Here is a 13,703-nt window from a genome sequence, read left to right on the forward strand (position 1 = left end):
TATCACAACATTATTTAATTTTAATTAATTGCTGCAAAATAAAATTTGACAGGACTGTATTTAAACATTATGCCAAAATTTATTTTATCATTATAACTGTATATATTTTCTTTTTTATCATTTATTTTCTGCAATTCGTTTTTCTTTCTCTATTTTGTGTTTCATAAGGTTGACATATGTTCGACATAAGGTTAATTTACAGTCATTATAACTTTATTTTTAAAATAAAGGCACAAAAGATTTATTTTGGCAAAATACTTTGTCAAAAAAATATATTTACTTTTTTATAGTGACAAATAAATTTGACACAATAAACTATAGTGGAAAGATTATTTTTCGAGTTGTTCATTACCATATATTTTCTGCAATTTCTTTTTCTTTTTCTATTTTGTGTTTATTTTGTGTTTCATAAGGTTAACATAAGGTTTACATAAGGTTCATTTTCTGTCATTGTAACTGTATTTTTAAAATACGGGCACAAAACATTTGTTTTGGCAAAATACTTTGTCACAAAAACATATTTACTTTTTTTTAGTGACAAATAAATTTCACACAATAAACAGTAGTGGAAAGAGTGTTTTCGAGTTATTCTTTAACATATATTTTCTGCAATTCCATTTTCATTCTCTATTTTGTGTTAATTTTGTGTTTCGTAAGGTTGACATAAGGTTCATATTCTGTCATTATAACTGTATTTTTAAAATATGGGAACAAAACATTTGTTTTGGCAAAATACTTTGTCACAAAAATATATTTACTTTTTTTTGCAGTGGCAAATAAATTTGACACAATATTAATTTATTACAATATCATTTAATTTGATTTAATTGCTGCAAAAATAAATTTGTCAAAATATTTTTACAAATTATGATAAAATTCATTTTATCATCATAACTTTATTTCTAATATATAATAACAAAAAGTGTTTTTTTTTGACAAAATACTTTGTCACAATAAACATAATTAATTTTTATAGTGACAAAATATATCTAATTGCTGTAAAATAAAATTTGTCACCACTTTTTCAAATATTATGATAAAATTTATTTTGTCATAATAAAAATATTTTAAATTACGGCGAAAAAACATTTTTTTGTCAAAATAGTTAGTCACAACAAACATAATTAATTGTTATAGTGACAAAAATGGTTGACACAATATGTATTTGTCACAATATCATTTCATTGAACTCTCATTGTGACAAAATATCTTTTTTGTCACAATTAACCTATTTATTATGACAAAATATAGTTTGTCACATACTTTTTTGTCACAACAAGCCAAATTTTTTGTAGTGATACCACAAACAACAAAACACCTCTAGATTCAACCATAGGCAGCCATGACATAACCCAACACAACAATCAATTCAACCATGTGTGTCTAAGCATTTACAAGCACTAACTCCAACAATCAATTCGCCCAACAACCGAATAATCAAGGTATAAATCTCAAGCACCAAAACAGCCCTACATCTACGTTTCCAGCCACCTTAAACCTTTATAAAACAATAACCAATTCAAGGTATAGCATACAATTCATTGAAACCCTAGAATTAACTTGTTTAATCATCAACAATCATGCTAAACTTAACCCTTAATAAAATTACAGATTTAATAACAACAAAAACCAGAATATGTGAGCCACAACACACAAATAACGAAACCACCACAACAATCTAGGATTCCCTACACAAAAATCAAAGGAATAGGGATTGCATACCTTTTGAAAGCCAAAGGAATCAAAACCCAAAATTTCTTAATCAATCTCAGCCTATAAATTGAGAAACAAAGGGACATTGAGCTAAGAATCGAATCACATGTAAAACCAAGAATTGAGATGGAACTATGAGAATTAAATCACTTACCAAATTTTTTGGACACCACTAATTAGAGTAAAATCGCCTAGGAATAGTTTAGAATGAGTTTAGGGTTTTAAAAATCGAATAGGGGCTGATTAGGTCTCAGAAACGGGGTTTAAATAGGTAAAAATAAAGCTAACCGGACCTACGGCCGGTTCTACCCAGTATGTCCGGTTCTAGGTCCGGTTGAGCCACTGCCACAACAAAAAATGAAGTGAAACAGACCTACGGCTTGTTCTACCCAGCAGGTCCAGTTCACAGGTCTAGTTGACCCGAAAAAGGGTCAAATCGACGATCCGAACGGTCGAATGAAAGACAGTCCTCTTCGGTAAAACATATCAAATATTCAGCCCGATCTGACGGTTCAATTGGGAGATATGGACGTTTTACTACAGTATGGCTGTAATACCACAAAATATTTAATTAGCTAATTGGACCACGTGTGTAGTTTTGATTCGCCAGAGTGGCGATATCAGAAGAATTTCTGAAAAGATAAAGTAAATAAATTTCAAGTAGGTCGGTTTCGGGAAAATTAATTATAAGGACATTAAGGTTATATTTCAATACTAAAGATATAATTGGACTTAAAAGGAAAAATGTCAAGAAAAGCCCAAAATAAAGTACAGGGACTAAAGTGGTAATTTATCCACTTTGTGTCGAAAATGGAAACACTGGATTTTGACGGGAAAGTGTTAATATCGAGCTTCGTGTTATTTATTGGATATAAATAATACGTATAAGTTATAATTTAAGAATTAATCGATTTAGTTATGGACTAAATTGTACAAAAGAGAAGTTTAAAGGATAAACGATAGTAAACAAAAAGAACAAGGACCAAAGTGGCACTTTAGCCATTCAATATATAAGAAAAGAATATGAATCAGGGAAGCAGAGGAAGGTTCGAGAGAAATTTAGAAACCATCGCCGATTACGATCGTTTCGTCGCCGTTTCGCCGTTCGACGTCCGATTCAAGTGATTCAAGCGGCAATTTCTTCTGAATCGAATCCTCTATCGATCCTAAGCTTCGTTTAGAGGTAAATATTTTGATATTTAGTGATAAATTTGAATTAAATGGCGGTTTTAGTATAAAACGGAAATTTATCGATTTAAGCTCGGTTTTAGCGTTTTAACGAAAACCGTGTTGCAGGTTTTGAAGTAAAAGAGGTTTTGTACGTATATGGTGAATGGTGGCACGACGGGACGCCCGGAAACAACGTTTCTAGGGGCGGTGAGCGAACGCACACTCACGGTGTGCGAACGCACACCACCCTGCGCGGGCCAACAGTGAGTCCACGGAGGACCAAAATGGACTTATAGTCCGGAGGACCAAAATGGGCTTTTTTCCCTAATTAAATGGGATTTAGTATTTTTGAATATTAGACCCTAAAAACTGTTAAGGACCACGATAATTCGAAAAAAATAAAGTTTTAGCTCGACGTTTTACGCGAGCAGTGATAATGAAAAACGCTAAGGATATTATACGTTTCTCGAATACGAGAACCAGGGTTCGATATATCGTGAATATGATAAAGGAATATCGAGTTCACGAATAACATTAGGAATGAAACTAATCCTTAGAATTTGAAAGTAATATACGTGTAAAAGTACGAGTTTCACGTCTAACTGTTAAACGATTTGTCAGACGTGTCAGCGAGTAGTGGATTCAGTAGACGTGGATTAGCGAGGGCATACTATCAGATCGACCACATCATTACTTGGATAGCGGTCACTGTGAGTTGCACTTTGCTTTCGTGTATTATATACTAAATTTATTTTATATTGATACATATACTGTTTTTACGCATCGCATGTTATATGATTTGATTAAATGTTAGATATTTCTATTAAGTATATGTACGAGAACTAGTATGCGATCCGAAGAAACTAGCTACCTATTGGTGTTAATAGGCTGTGTGATCACCAGTATCGAGTCGGTCTAGTGTGTTTGCATTCGAGAAATAAATTGATACGTATAACGAGATAGGAATAAGAATTTCAAAATCAGATAATGATTTGATACAAGTGAGCACTCGGTTACGGTGTAACCTGGAGTCCCCGTATCTAGTGGGTTGGACCCACCAGTGAGTTGGACTCATAACTTGAGATTTATGATTGGGTTGAACGATATATGATTATTCAAGAGATGTGTCGCATGCTAGGATATTAGTTTCGAAATGGATCAGATACCTCTTTATATGTTTTATATTATTATTTTCTTGAGATGCGATGCTATGTTTTTATATTAATACCGTTAGTAAATGCAAACTCACTCAGTATTTTTCCAAATACTGACCCCTCACCTTTGATGCTTTCAGGTGCTTAGTATGTGGACCTAGCTAGAGGCTAATTTTGAAGCCTATAAGTCAGCTGTGTATGTATAGTATCTGACTTCTGTGAATGCTGCAGTAGTGGTCCCGTGTGACAGAGTTGTAACCTAGACAGCAGTACATTTTGAGTGTACATATTACTTGCTGTCTTGTTTATACGCTTTTGATAGGCTACATGTAGTGCGCTTTGTTCACGGCCCTATATGCCGGTGATATGTTTTATTACACTAACTTTTGTATACAGTACCGCGAGGCCAGTTCGTACAGGGTACGGTAACTAGAGCCCGTTAGGTTTTTGAATAGTTAGTGTAAATATTTGATTAGATGTTATAAATGCGTACTTGCTTCCGTTGTTTATTGTTATCTGTTATTATTTGCGAAAAATTATTAGCGGTTTAAGGCTTGCTACGGGTTCCGGAGCTACCACTCCCGTTCCCTAGCGCCGGTTGCGGCTCAATAATTTGGGTCGTGACAATGTTGGTATCAGAGCAGTTGGTCCAGTTACCACTGCAAGATAGTTTCAGTGTTTATTTGAGAGCAGTTGGTCCAGTTACGACTACTAGTTTGTTTTGGATGTCTATCTGATTTGTGAAACTCTGTCAGTAAGTAAACCTATGAACTACTGCAGCAAGAGAGTCGAACCTTAGTTGTTCGCATGTATTTGATGTATGCATTAGTGGTATGTTATATAACGCGCGCGAACCCAAAATCTTAAGCGAATAAAGTGATTAATGTTTGGAAATACGAACGGCTAAGGTAATTAAGTGTGTATTGCTCGTGTAAGGAATATTAGGTGATTCTATATTTATGAATTATGTATAGACTAATTGAAAGTTTAATGTTTGTGATGCCTTATGAGATGATACTGAAGTTAAGCAAGGAAAAAGGGGGGCTCAGATGGTCGCTGACGTTGGGAATTGTTTCTTTTCAGCATGTCTGGGCAAAATGGAGCTCAGCCACATGCTGCAGAGGAACGGGAGGAAGCGCCTCCTATCTATCAAAATGGATTTCACAACGAAGTAGGCGGACCATCTGAAATCCACCAGGATGGATTCCACATAGATAGTGGGAGATCATCTGAGATATATCAGAATGGTTTCACGTCAGTATCAGAAATTGATAGTTCTTCTAGGGTTAGAGGTAGAACTCACTCGGTTGAAATGGAGCATAGTGAGGAAAGTGAGGAAGATCCCGAGGAAGATCTAGAGGAGGATCTAGAGGAAATATCCGAAGAAGTTCCTTAAGAGGAGGACTTTGAAGAAGAAGAGTTATCAGATGAGTCAGACGTCGAGGAGTATCGGAGTGAACATTTCTAGTCCAATGTGCGGAGATACCGCAATTTGAGAGAGGATACAGAGATAGCTAAAGGTCAGGGGCATGTGGTTTTGAATCAGGTTAGGAGTTAAATGCGCTCCTTTTCTAGAGGAATACTACCAGTGGGACTGTATTCCTCTGAATTTCTGCGCATGGACGAAAGAGTTCCAGACCTTAATGAAGATAGTAGGACGATTAACCGTAGATACGTTAGGGGTTTGGGGCTCGAGTTTGATGAGCTATATGAGTATGTTCACGAGTACTTTGGAACGCTCACTACGATGGCCCGTATGATCGAGGTTGACCGCGAGTGGGATGGCAGTCCTATTCGACCCTACTTTTTCGGACTTGCGTTCTATCCAGATTATACTAGTCGATCTTATGGTATTAGGACTAACCCCGACTCCGTGCATAGAGGCAGAGGCAATACCAGTAGAAAAGAGAAGGGTCGACACACTGGAATAGTTATTTGGGAATCTAGCGTTCCACATCAGGCACCCTTAGGTATAAATGATTAATATGCTTTGAGTATTTGTGTTTATATGTTGCATTGTTATGTATATATATGCTGCATTGCCTAATAGAGCATAGCAATTAAGGATATGCCTATAGGATAATACCTTCGATAGCTAGAACCTAGAGAAAACGATGTTAATAAACACGCGACTAATAAAAGAATATATAAACATAATTTGCAACAGCAATCATATAATAAAAATACATAATACACTATCGCGAACGTAATTCCTATATTACGTTCTAGAACCTGTGAAGGAAAAGATGGTTTACTAAAAGGTAATCGATGTAGAACATCGGTACCTGCGTTTGTATAAGATATGATATAGTGTACCGAAGGAGTGGATGTAGGGATTACGGTAACAGAGAACTTTGAATTGAATTATCGGAGATATGGAAAGAGAAGTGATGTGACAGAAGAATAGTCAGGGAAGACGACAGTCGGTGACAGCAATACAAAAATTTGAAATGTACCCAATAATAATAAAGAAAGCCGTTAATAGTCGCAGAGTGTACAATCTGGAGTAAACTTATGTTTTATGAAAAGTATGAAGAATTTTTAAATTTTTTTAAAGTACGATTGTGCTCAGACATCGCATATGACATTGCATAATCATGATAGGAATGCATAAGAAAATGATTTTCAAAATATAGATCATACATCATATTTTTACAATGATAAAGAAAATGCAATTTTGAGCAACTCTTTAGTGATAAGAGGCGTCATCACTCTGAGTTACAATTGTACTAACGATTTCAAACGATTTATGAAAAGTGATTTAAAGTGCTAGCTAGCCAAAAGATGTTTTCGAAATCGTATTGGTGTTGTAAGTGAACTCAGATGTGAAACTCTGCGACAGATAATAAAATATTCCTAATAAATAAGAATAAGACTTGTAAAACAAACCCTAATAACAGAATAAAGCCATGTTAACGATTAATTGCAACAAAGCCAATAAGGCTGAAGTAAAATACGAATAAGGAATTATCGCCGGAGTGTATACGCAGTTAAGCTGCGATGCGCTGGCAATATTTAAGGATATAGTAATTATCCTTATGATGGAATAAAGGATGAAATGACAGAGAGTCATGTTAGACGAAAGAAACGTAACAAATACGAAAGGATGAAGAGTATAATGATTATTCTTATGTCAAGATAAGTAATGTAGCAATCGAGGGACATATTGGAGGAGAGAGATTAAAAGTATGAAGAACAAGAAGATGATACTATGAATGATGAACATGAAGCGATATTTAAAGGATATATAACCTTATCAATATCAGTGTTTGAAGATACAGAAGTAGAAAGAGAAAGGATACGAAACGACGAAGCAGACGATTTTGAAAAAAGTGAAGGTTTAAGGTTAGATAGATCAAGAGAGATCATGATGCTATATGACTGATATTACGTAAAGTTACTAATATCAGCATTAACAGTTATAAGTTGCGTTAACAGAAAGGAGAAAAGTTAAGTTGTAAAATTCTAGCATAAGGAGAAAAGTACACGTATAGGCATACGTGTCGGTAAATATCAAAATGATGGAAATTATAAAAGAAAGTATAGTGGGAAAACTTGAATACCCTCGAAATTTAGTAAGAGGATTAGAGAAATGAAAAGTTCTAGAGGTACGTTAGAAGAGTTATCAGAAAAGAGCGGTAACAGCAAAACTGTTATAAACAGAGGAAAGGCGTAAAAGATACAATAAGTAAAGAGCAAGATGATACTTCATTGCTATTGAACAGATAGGAGTAAACTATATCCAAGAGGCCATGATGTCATAAGGACGAGAGATGATGCTAGTACAGAGAATCAAGTTATTTAAAAGGACAATTAGAATCATGATATAATTGCTAAGGAAACACTTCGAGAAGAAGATGAAAGACGGAATAAGGACAAACTAAGAAATAATCGTAACTAGTATTAAGACGATACCTTAAAGAGTAAGAATAAAGTCGTAAAGCTATTTGAAAGTAAGAAACAGAAGATGAAAGAGAAAATTTTTATACAGTAAGAAGGAATGACGATAAATGAAGTAAATAAGTTATTAAGGATCTACTGAATCCGTTAAGGATTTAAGGTAAAGATGAAGTTAAGCGAAGGCTAACTAGCGATAAGGATTCTTGAAACAGTTAAATGCTAAAGAAACATATGAGATTCTTATGAGGTCATCATGAGTAGGGAACTGTGACGTAAAGGAAGAACATCGTTGACTAAGAAGTCAATAAGAGATTCGAGACAAACCTCAAAGGAGCAACTACAAGAAAGTGAAGAGGATAAGAATACGAGTAGTACTAGTAAACAAGGGCAACTATACAAGCCATACGATCTAAAGTAACATGAAATGAAATGTTTAAGACAATGGTGAAGGATGAAGAATCACGACCAACAGAACGACGTGAAGATCATGATAGCTTAAAGAAACAAAGAAAAGAGAAATTGTAGACAGTAAAGGATATATTAGGCTTAGCTATGTTAAGAAACAATGAATGTGTTAGACAAAGTACAAGTTGAAAAAGATTGGTTGATGAAAAGCGAAGTGTCAGATAACGGTAGAGAGAAATAAGAAACGAAGATAACCAGTTAAAGAAAATACTCATAGAAGTATGAATAAAGTAAGTACGTCATTAAGGATGGAGCCGACACGTCGTGACTATTCACGTATAAAGGGGACGAGTAGCAACATCATGGTTACTAAGAATGAAATGATGGAACGAGAAAACATTAGACAATGGTTAGTGACAACTAGGTAGTAATGACGCAAGGACTACGACATAAAGAATACGTCCAAAGGCTATTCTATGTGCATGGAAAACTAATAGTTCCAGTAAAAGAAAAAGCTACGACTAACGCGTAGCAATGAACATCAAGAGAAGTATAAGGACAATTTTAAGATCCCAAGAAGTTTTATGAAAATTCGAGGACGAATTTTTATAAGGGGGGAAGAATGTAATACCCCAAAATATTTAATTAGCTAATTGGACCACGTGTCCAGTTTTGATTCGCCAGAGTGGCGATATCAGAAGATTCTCTGAAAAGATAAAGTAAATAAATTTCAAGTAGGTCGGTTTCGGGAAAATTAATTATAAGGAAATTAAGGTTATATTTCAATTCTAAAGATAGAATTGGACTTAAAAGGAAAAATGTCAAGAAAAGCCCAAAATAAAGTACAGGGACTAAAGTGGTAATTTAGCCACTTTGTGTCGAAAATGGAAACATTGGATTTTGACGGGAAAGTCTTAATATCGAGCTTCGTATTATTTATTGGATATAAATAATACGTATAAGTTATAATTTAAGAATAAATCGATTTAGTTATGGACTAAATTGTACAAAAGAGAAGTTTAAAGGATAAAAGATAGTAAACAAAAAGAACAAGGACCAAAGTGGCACTTTAGCCATTCAATATATGAGAAAAGAATATGAATCAGGGAAGCAGAGGAAGGATCGCGAGAAATTTAGAAACCATCGCCGATTATGATCGTTTCGTCGCCGTTTCGCCGTTCGACGTCCGATTCAAGTGATTCAAGCGGCAATTTCTTCATAATCAAATCCTCTATCGATCCTAAGCTTCGTTTAGAGGTAAATATTTTGATATTTGGTGATGAATACGAATTAAATGGCGGTTTTAGTATAAAACGGAAATTTATCGATTTAATCTCGGTTTTAGCGTTTTATCGAAAACCGAGTTGCGGGTTTTGAAGGAAATGAGGTTTTGTATGTATATGGTGAATGGTGGCACGACGGGATGCCCGGAAACAATATTTTCGGGGGCTGTGCGAGAATTGCACGCGGTGTGCGATCGCACACCAGCGGTGTGCGAACGCACACCACCCTGCGCGGGCGCACAGTGGGTCCACGGAGGACCAAAATAGAATTTTAGTCCGGAGGACCAAAATGGGCTTTTTGCCCTAATTAAACGGGATTTAGTATTTTTGAATAATAGACCCTAAAAACGATTAAGGACCCCGATAATTTGAAAAATAAAGTTTTAGCTCGACGTTTTACGCGAGCAGCGATAATGAAAAACGCTAAGGATATTATATGTTTCTCGAATACAAGAACTAGGGTCTACACGCTAAGGATATTATATGTTTCTCGAATACGAAAAACCTTAGAATTTGAAAGTAATATACGTGTAAAAGTACGAGTTTCACGTCTAACTGTTAAACGATTTGTCAGACGTGTCAGCGAGTAGTGGAGTCAGTAGACGTGGATTAGCAAGGGCATACTATCAGATCGACCACAGCATTACTTGGATAGCGGTCACTGTGAGTTGCACTTCACTTTCGTGTATTATATGCTAAAGTTATTTTATATTGATACATATACTGTTTTTACGCATCACATGTTATATGATTTGATTAAATGTTTGATATTTCTATTAAGTATATATACGAGAACTAGTATGCGATCCGAAGAAACTAGCTACCTATTGGGTGTCAATAGGCTGTGTGATCACCAGTATCGAGTCGGTCTAGTGTGTTTGAATTTGAGAAATAAATTGATACGTATAACGAGATACGAATAAGAATTTCGAAATCAGATAATGATTTGATACGAGTGAGCGCTCGGTTACGTTGTAACCTGGAGTCACCGTATCTAGTTGGTTGAACCCACTAGTGAGTTGGACTCACAACTTCAGATTTATGATTGGGTTGAACGATATATGATTATTCAAGAGATGTGTCGCATGCTAGGATATTAGTTTCGAATGGATCAGATACCTGTTTATATGTTTTATATTATTATTTTCTTGAGATGCGATGCTATGTTTTTATATTAATACCGTTACTAAATGCAAACTCACTCAGTATTTTCCCTGTTGATCCCTCACCTTTGATGCTTTCAGGTGCTTAGTATGTGGACCTAGGTAGAGGCCAATTTAAAAGCCTAGAAGTCAGCTGTGTCTGTATAGTATCTGACTTCTGTGAATGCTGCAGTAGTGGTCCCGTGTGACAGAGTGGTAACCTAGACAGCAGTACATTTTGAGTGTACATATTACTTGATGTCTTGTTTATACGCTTTTGATAGGCTACAGGTAGTACGGTTTGTTCATGGCCCCAGATGCCGGTGATATGTTTTAGTACACTAACTTTTGTATACAGTACCGCGAGGCCAGTTCGTACAGGGTACGGTAACTAGAGCCCATGAGGTTTTTGAACAATTAGTGTAAATATTTGATTAGATGTTATAAATGTGTACTTGCTTTCGTTGTTTATTATTATCTGTTATTATTTCAGAAAAATTATTAGTGGTTTAAGGCATGCTACGGGTTCCAGAGCTACCACTCCCGTTCCCTAGCGCCGGTTGCGGCTCAATAATTTGGATCGTGACAGTGGCAGATTTGGATAACATGCGAACACTGATTCAATATAAACCTGGAAATAGATCAATTCGACATTAAATACTTAAAGGCTAAAGGGGTACACATAAGTCACTAAACATGACACAACCAAGGTACCACATATGCTAATCCGAACATATATCAATTCGAAAACAAGTCGGAATCACAACGAGAACTTGTCGAAGCGAAAACACAGCCAAAGTCCATCATTAGCCAAACTTTAAACGGACAACCAAACCACCAAAACAAGTTGGAAAACACGGGGTATTACATTCTCCACACCTTATAAAAATTCGTCCTCGAATTTAACATAAAACATTTCAATAAAACATGAAACATAGCACGCACACAAAAATCAATAAATACATATAAACAATAAAGCCAATGTACTCCAAGAAAAAAAAAGATAACTTATTCGCTCATCAGCCTACTAATCTTTAACACACGTCTTAACTGTGTGACTAAGTAACAAGTTTAACCACATGAATTCCTTTACTCAACAACTTACATACGATCGTACACCTCTCTAACAGTTTCCCCCCTGAAAGATATCTCAAATACAACCGCTCGATTACTCTTATCAATCTCATATGGTTAAATCAGCCTTAAAGCTAAACTCATGCATAACAGAAAACATCAACACCAAGACTAGATGGACACGAAGGAACACACAAGCCTCTAACTAAAAATGAAAATCTGACATTCTGAATCCCAAAATTCTTATGTCAAATTAAACAGTTTTCCACTGCAACAAGCCGAAGATACTCTCTCCATTATCGAACTTAAATTTCAAACATCATCTATGTCTCAAAAGATCGAACACACAAACGCGCAAACATACACTCGATCAAACAACAATTTAATGGCTAAAAGTTCTATAGCTAAACACTATAAAACACCATATAATAGAGTGAAACCGAAAACAGCTCCAATCTGACCGACTTTAAAAACACACTAACAAGGTGCGATAACAAGCCCGCGTCTCAAATTGTATACCCAAGTCTATGGCCTCAAATTTGAAAATGATAAAATTCACAAACCAAAATAAATTCACCAACACTTACCACTCATTCACTATTGATCTCAAAACCAAGTAGACCTTATCAAAATACTCGCTATACCAAAAGGTTATATAAACAAAAAACCATAAATGAATCAGTCGAATTCTATACACTCGGTTAAACAACCAATCAATCAATAACAATAATTTAACCTATAAAAACCTCAATCAAAAGTCTCGAGCAACCAACCTTGTTGTCGAAACCCATCAATCACTATCCTCCGATCAACAAACCCAAATATTTTAATTAATGTATAACTAAGGATCTCTCAGATCCAGATCACGAATTGTTAGGTCATTGGTTAGGCTCAAAACCAATCTTATAGTAAAATAATTTCCTTTTACCATATATTATATAGTAAAAAAAATCCACTTCTCTTTAAAGAACACAACAACATAAACTCCATTTTATTTTTAAAAAACCAAAATAACAACCTTTGAAAAACATCCCGCTTCTTATACACATCATGTTTTAAAACTCCCATAATTTCTGAATTCGCATTAAATTTCGCTTTTGAATAAATTTGTAAATTTACAAAATCGTTCAACCGATGAAATTTATCATTTGCTTTAAATCAAACTTGATAAAAAGTCCAGCCATATTCAAAAGATAGAATCTTGCAAAGAAAATCTATCTGTTTAAATTATCAAAAAAAAATCTCTCTGTTTACAAAAATATTTTTATATAAATATATCAAAACATTGAAAAACAAAACATCCATTAAAATCACACACATGCGTGGAGCATGACCAAATTCCTTAATTCAACACTACTCATGTCATAAATCGGAAATTAACACATAAGCCTTGAACTCCGATTCCAACATCTTATCGTACTTATTAAAACAAAATATTGAGTACAACCTTAAATCGAATACTATATACAACGAAACATAGTTATTCAAATAATATAACCTGATCCTTTACAATGTAGTTGTCCTTAAATCACCACTATCGTCACAGAGTATTTGTTTAACTACCTTTCGGTAAAACAAAACTTCAAACCATTTGAAATCCAACAAGTTTATTAATACATTTATCTCCAAGTGACTCGCGAGTTCATTTCAAAACATATTTCTCAAAAACACTTTATCGATAAAATCCATTTTACTTAATTGTGCTCCAGTGTGATGACACCTTTCATCCCCAAAGAGTTGCATCCAACTCTAGTCATTTCTATGCACGTGATGCATGTACTATTATGCATGAATCAATTGTTAATTTCTCTTTTATTCAGTGAACATACTCAGTGCTCAATGAAATTCCCTATTCATGACAT

Source organism: Mercurialis annua, linkage group LG3 (assembly GCF_937616625.2).
Source record: "Mercurialis annua linkage group LG3, ddMerAnnu1.2, whole genome shotgun sequence".
NCBI classification, from domain to species: domain Eukaryota; kingdom Viridiplantae; phylum Streptophyta; class Magnoliopsida; order Malpighiales; family Euphorbiaceae; genus Mercurialis; species Mercurialis annua.